At 38.1% G+C, this 6,481-nt stretch overlaps 1 pseudogene; it reads left to right on the top strand.

The window, feature by feature from the left end:
* The first annotated feature begins 1,438 nt into the window (after positions 1 to 1,438).
* LOC102825925 lies at positions 1,439 to 2,400 on the top strand (annotated as a pseudogene).
* Positions 2,401 to 6,481: the final 4,081 nt, after the last annotated feature.

Here is a 6,481-nt window from a genome sequence, read left to right as displayed (position 1 = left end):
TCAAAATAACAAAAGCAACAGCAAACTATTAAGTTTGGTCTCTCTTACGTAATTTGAATGGAAGACTAAAACAGTCCAAATTCAAGAATACTTTTTGGAAAATTAGATTGCATATCAGGTATTTAAAAAAATTATGCATAGAACTCTGTTTTGACATTTTTCTCAGGTCATTTAACATCTTTGAGTGTAAATGTAGTGTATACATAATTGATAAATTAAAGTAGAATTTACAATGATTTTTTTATTTAATGATCTTTTCTTTGCAAAGGCAGATGCCGAAGAGAAAAACGTATTTATAATGTTCTTACTCTTTTTGAAATTAGTCTAAGACTAGAATAAAATAATTACAAGTCTTTTGCCTATATGAAGTAACTGCACTGATCTCGCACCTTGAGATCAATGCTTTTTTTTTTTTTTAAGAGTTTTTAAGCACCGTTCTGGTGTGGTGCTGTGGGCTAATACGTCGGACTACAAAGTCGTTTGAACTGCAATGTCGGTGGTTCAAACTCACCAGCTGCTTCTTGGAAATCCTATACAGGGTCACTATGAGTCAGAATCGACTCGATGGCACTTAACAACAACAACCACTGTCCTGACTTGAATTTCTTGTATTAGGGTTATAAATTATCTTGTGTACAAATATAAATAAATGTAATAATTATCTATTCTATATCTGGTGGTGGTGGTGTGACGTGGAGTTGGTTCCGACTCAGAGCAATCCTGTAAAGGGTTTTTGAGGCTGTAAATCTTAACCAGAGTAGAAAGCCTCATCTTTCTCTTGCAGAATGGCTGGTAGTTTTGAATTGCTGACCTTGAGGTTAGCAACCCAACTAGTAACCACTACACTACCAACTAGAATTTAGTCAGTTACCTGGTTTTATTTAAACTCTTTTGCACATGTGCTAATAAAAAAGTATTTTTAAGTAAGCATTACTTATTTATTTTCTTTGATTATGAACACTGTTGTCAGTTTAAACAATATGGCTTCCTTTGTTAGTTTTATTGCAACTATTGAATTTATTGTAAGAATTGCTGATATACCAATATTAAAACAGTAGACAGATTTAGGGTAAGTAGCATTCTAACTGAAATTCAAAATTATAATTTAGTGTTCATAAATTTAAATATTTCCCTAGGAAAAAGTGCTGTGCTGTGTTAAGACTACACACACACACGATATTAAATAAAAGGGTAGATTCATGTTCTAATGAATAACTTGTGCTAGAAGACAATTAAACAATTCAAAATATGCCTAGCTTTAGTTATAAAAGTGGGAGAAAGTTTTAAAAAAATCCCAAGTACATATAAATATATGCAATATTTTATTTAAAATTGTATTTGAGGGGCCGCACGCTCTTTCTCTGACAGCTGCAGGGGGAGTCCTGTGCGTCACGCCACGTCCTATCCCGTCTGTCTCACTCATTGCTGCTGCCGCACCATGACCACCCAGCAGATAGTTCTCCAGGGCCCGGGACTATGGGGCTTCCGCCTTGTTAGAGGGCAAGGACTTTGAGCAGCCGCTCCCCATTTCCCGGGCCACTCCTGGAAGAAAAGCTGCTATTGCTGATTTATGTATCGGAGACGTCATCACAGCCATAGATGGGGAAAATACTAGCAGTATGGCACAGTTGGAAGCTCAGACTAAAATTAAGGTTTACACAGACAACATGACTCTCACAGTAGCCATATCTGAACCTAAAATCTGGTCTTTTCTGGTGACTGAGGAAGGGAAACGTCATCCATGCAAGATGAATTTAGCTTCAGAACCCCGGAAGTCCTGCACATTGGAAGTGCCCACAAACGAAGAGCCATGCCCTTAACCGCCTCTCCGGACACTAGCTTTGCCACAGGGTTATCACCAACCAGGACAACCCAGCTGGCGTCTACTCTTCTGAAAACATCTCCAACTTCAACAATGCCTTGGAGTCAAAAACAGCAGCCAGCGGGTAGGAGACGAAGGGCAGACCCTTAGAGCGTTCTCAGCATCCCAGTGGCCTCATCATCAACAAAGAATCTGACGTTTACAAGATGCTCCAGGAGTTAAATGAGCCTCCCAAACAGTCCACTCCATTCCTGGGTTCGAAGGAAATTCTACATCTGAGGAGAAAGTGGATCCTAATAAGCCTTCGGGATTCAGAAGTGTTAACGCTCCAGTCATTGATTGGAAACGCTCAGAAGTTGCCCATGTGTGACAAATGTGACAGCAGCATTGTAGGTGTGTTTGTGAAGCTGCGGGAACGGCACCACCACCCTAAGTGTTACGTGTGCACCGACTGTGCCATCAACCTGAAACAGAAGGGCCATTTTTTCGTGGAGGATCAGATCTACTGTGAAAAACATGCCCGTGAGCGGGTCACACCGCCTGAGGGTTATGATGCGGTCACTGTGTTCCCCAAGTGACCAGTGGGTGTTTTCTAACTGCTGCCCTCCATCCTGACCCTGCTGCAATTTGTTCTCTAAGTGTTCTGGCTCTTTCCTCTCCTGAAAGAACTGTGCTCTTCTTGGTTTTATCCGGCGCATTAACATGGAGTCCCCGAGCCTTTGCTAACTGACCCACACTGGTGATGGGATTCCTGCTTTTACACATAACAGGTGGGTTTGTTCTGTGCCCCTGGCCAGCCTCACTGTGATTTATCCTCATCTAAGATGCAAGTGGACATCAGCTAACTCTAAACCAGACTCAGTTTAGTTTGTCTGACATCGATTTCGTTTTTACTCAAGAAATTAACAGACTCTGAAAAAAAAAAAATGTTTTTAAGGGTATAGTAGTACTATCAGCCATATGAAAAAAGTAATGTAAATAATGTAAATAGGAAATTACTCTCTGAGTTCTCCCTGTTTTTAATATAGTAGTCTTTTTACCAACATTCTGCTGCATTCTCCGAAACAGGTAATCCAATAAGAGTTCTTTTTATCATAGTAGAGATAAAATATTTATTAAAAACAGGAAATGAGATAACTTACCAGTTTTTCCACAATGCCTATAAATGTATATGCATATGAATTTATTTAATAAACACAAACATTAATGTGTTTGTAATATGCTTTTAAACAAGATTTCATATACATTTTCAAAATATAAATATGACCTTAAAATTATTTTTTCTCTGAGCTATGAGAATATTGTATTCCATAATTTTTTCAAATACACTCTAAGGCAATAATGCAGTCAGACAAACTGAGCAATATAAATGCTACTTAGTAAACTGGATTGCTTGGTTTCTCTTTCTTTTTTTTTTGCACTTTATACTGTTAGTAAAAATTGTAGTCAACTATAGTTTCATCAAATAGTTTACAGTTCATATTTCAAAGGGTTTGGTGGTAATAGATGATATTTCAAAATTTACAAATCCATAAAGTTCAGTGTAACTGCTTTATGAGATGACTCAGCCATTTAAGAACTGATGTGGAGTATCATCCAAATACACTTCTTTCTTGGAATCAAAGGACCATAATTGGTGATGATGTTATGTTGCTTTAATGCATATGCAATGCATAAAGATATGGGTTTGAAATATGTCACTGTCATACAGGAGCACAAGTAAAAAACTAGTGCTACTATGGTTACCGTTCAAACAAAATGCTAAACATGTGTCTGTGATCAGTGGATGGCTGCACATAAGTTCTCTCAGTATCTACAAAAAAAAGGTACACTCAAAACTATGGCTTCTCAGGACGTTTGTTGGGCTAGTTAAATTCAATGCACAGAGGCTAGCTCAGAAGGTAATGCTGACTTGTTTGTTTGTTTGTTTTAATTCTAGAGAGAGATCTTAGTAGATTCTCTCAAAGGGCTTATTGTTTTAGGAAAATTTTAAACAGGTTTGCTGAGAAAAATGCTGGGGAATTTTGGACAAGGATTTTTTTCCCCATCACAGACTATGTACCTGTTCAGTCTTCGAGGGCTGTCCTATGAGAATTTCAAGGGGAAACCTTATGCCATTCACCCTACAACACTGATCTGGCTTTTTCAGACTACTTAGGAGGAACATGATTTGAGTCCTTGAGGAACCCAACTTGTCATTTTGATATGGTATGAATTGAAGAGTTCAGCATTCTTTGGGGGAGGGTTGTTGTTGTTAAGGACCTTCAAGGCGGTCCCTACTCATAGAAACCCAATGGTCAATAGAACAAAACACTGCCCAGTCCTGCACCGTCCTCACAAGTGATGAGCTCACACTTGAGCCCATTGTTGCTGCCACAGTGCCGGTCCATCTTGTTGGGGCTCTCCCATTTCTCTCTGTTGCTCCACTTTACCAAGCATGGTGTCCTTCTCCAGGGATAGATTCCTTCTGATAAGATGTCCAAAGTATAAGGAACGAAGTTTGGTCTGCCTGACTTCTAAGGAGCATGCAGGTTATACATCTTCCAACACAGATTTGCTTGTTTTTCTAGCAGTCCATGGGACCTTTAATAGTCTTCTACAATACAATAACTCTAATGCATCAATTATTCTACAGTATTCCTTATTCATTGTCCACTTTCACATGCAGATGAGGTTATTAAAATGATTATGACTTGGGTAGGCACATGTTAGTCCTCAAACTTGCGTATTTGTTCCTGAAGAGGTCTTGTGCAACAGATTTGCCTAATGCAATGCATTGTTTGATTTCTTGAATGCTGCTTCCATGAGTGTTAATGGTGGATCCAAGCAAAGTGAAGTCTTTGACAACTTCAATATTTTCTCCATTGATCATGATGTTATTTATTGGTCCAGTTGTGAAGATTTTTGCTTTCTTTACATTGAGGTGCAAGCCATATTGAAGGCTGGATTTTTTGATCTTCATCAAAGTATTTTAAGTTCTCTTCACTTTCATCAAGAAAGGTTGCATCATCTACATATCATAGGTTGTTAATGAGTCTTCTTACAATCCTGATGCCATATTCTTCCTCATTTATTCCAGCTTCTCAGAATGTTTGCTCGGCATACAGATGAATAAGTATGGTGAAAGAGTATAATTTTCCTGATTTTAAACTATTAAGTGTCCCTTTGTTCTATTCAAATGACTGCCTCTTTATCCATGTACAGGTTCTACATGAGCTTGATTAACTATTCTGATAAAGAATTAATTAATACTCATTCTCTGAAGTGCTGTCCATAGCTTGTCATGATCCACATTGTTGAAAACCTTTGCATAGTCAATAAAGAATAGGGAAACATCTTTCTGGTTCAGTCTCTGCTTTCAGCCAAGGTACATTTAACATCAGCAATGAAATCCTTGCTTCCACATACTCATCTGAATAAGACTTGAACCTCTGGCAGTTCCCCGTCAATGTACTGAAGTAGTTGTTTTTAAATTATCTTTAGCAAAATTTCACTTGCATGTGAAATTAATGATATTGTCTGATCATTGCCACATTCCATTTGGTCACTTCTCTTTGGAATGGACAGAAATATGAATCTTTTCCAATCAGTTGGCCAAGTAGCTGTCTTCCAAATTTCCCAGAATTGATGAGTGAGGATATTAATGTTTATTCATTCCAATTAATTTTTGACAACTTCCAATTTTCCTAGATTTATACTTTTTATATTCTATGTTCCCATTATTAATGGATGAATTCTCATTTAGAATTGTCTCCATTGGCAAATAAGCTCACGAAAGCTTTTCTCCATTCACGTCAACATGGTCATCTCTACTTTGAAGAGGCAACTCTTCCCCAGTCATATTTTGAGTGCCTTCTAACCTGATTGGCTCATCTTCTGGCAACACACCTGACAATATCCTGATGCTATTCATCGTGTTTTAATATGCAATATTCTGATGCTATCTAACAGTGTTGCATGTTATTCATGTAAGTAGTCTGTTTCTCCTCCTCAGTTTGGAAGATCAGCTGAAATCTATCCACCATGTGTGACCCTGCCAGTTTTCAAACTACCAGTGGCATAGCTTACAGCATCACAGCAACATAGAAAACACCACAGTACAACAAATTGACAGACACGTAGTTGTGGGAAGTATTAGAGAAAGGAAATTCCATCATTAGAAGTGTATAGACCTAAGTGGAGGATATGCAGAGAAACTAAAGCTTCACATTTTGATGATTTTATTTAATAAATGTTCTATGATTTTGTAAAATATATATTTTAAAATTTATCCTTGTATAGTTAACAAAAAGAGCCTTGATATTGTAGTGGATTGTGGACTGGGCTACTAACCACAAGGTCAGTAGTTCGAATCTCCCAACCACTCCAAAGAAGAAAGATGGGATTTTCTGCTATCTGTGGTTCTGTAGGTTAATACGCTGGACTGCAAATTTGGTTTGAACTGCAAGATCAGTAGTTCAAGCTCACCAGTGGCTCCTTGGAAACCCTAGACAAAGTCGCTATGGGTTAGAACAAACTCAACAACACTTAACAACAACAACAAAGATTTAAAGCCTGGGAAACCCTATACAAGGTTGCTGTGAGTAGGAACTGACAAGGTGACACACAACCATTACCATCACTATAAGTTGTTGTTGTTGTCAGGTGCCATCGAGTCGG

The sequence above is a fragment of the Chrysochloris asiatica genome, unplaced genomic scaffold, assembly GCF_000296735.1.
Source record: "Chrysochloris asiatica unplaced genomic scaffold, ChrAsi1.0 scaffold00017, whole genome shotgun sequence".
Lineage (NCBI taxonomy): Eukaryota > Metazoa > Chordata > Mammalia > Afrosoricida > Chrysochloridae > Chrysochloris > Chrysochloris asiatica.
Note: the sequence above shows the minus strand (reverse complement) of the source record. Positions and strands in the feature narration are given on the sequence as shown.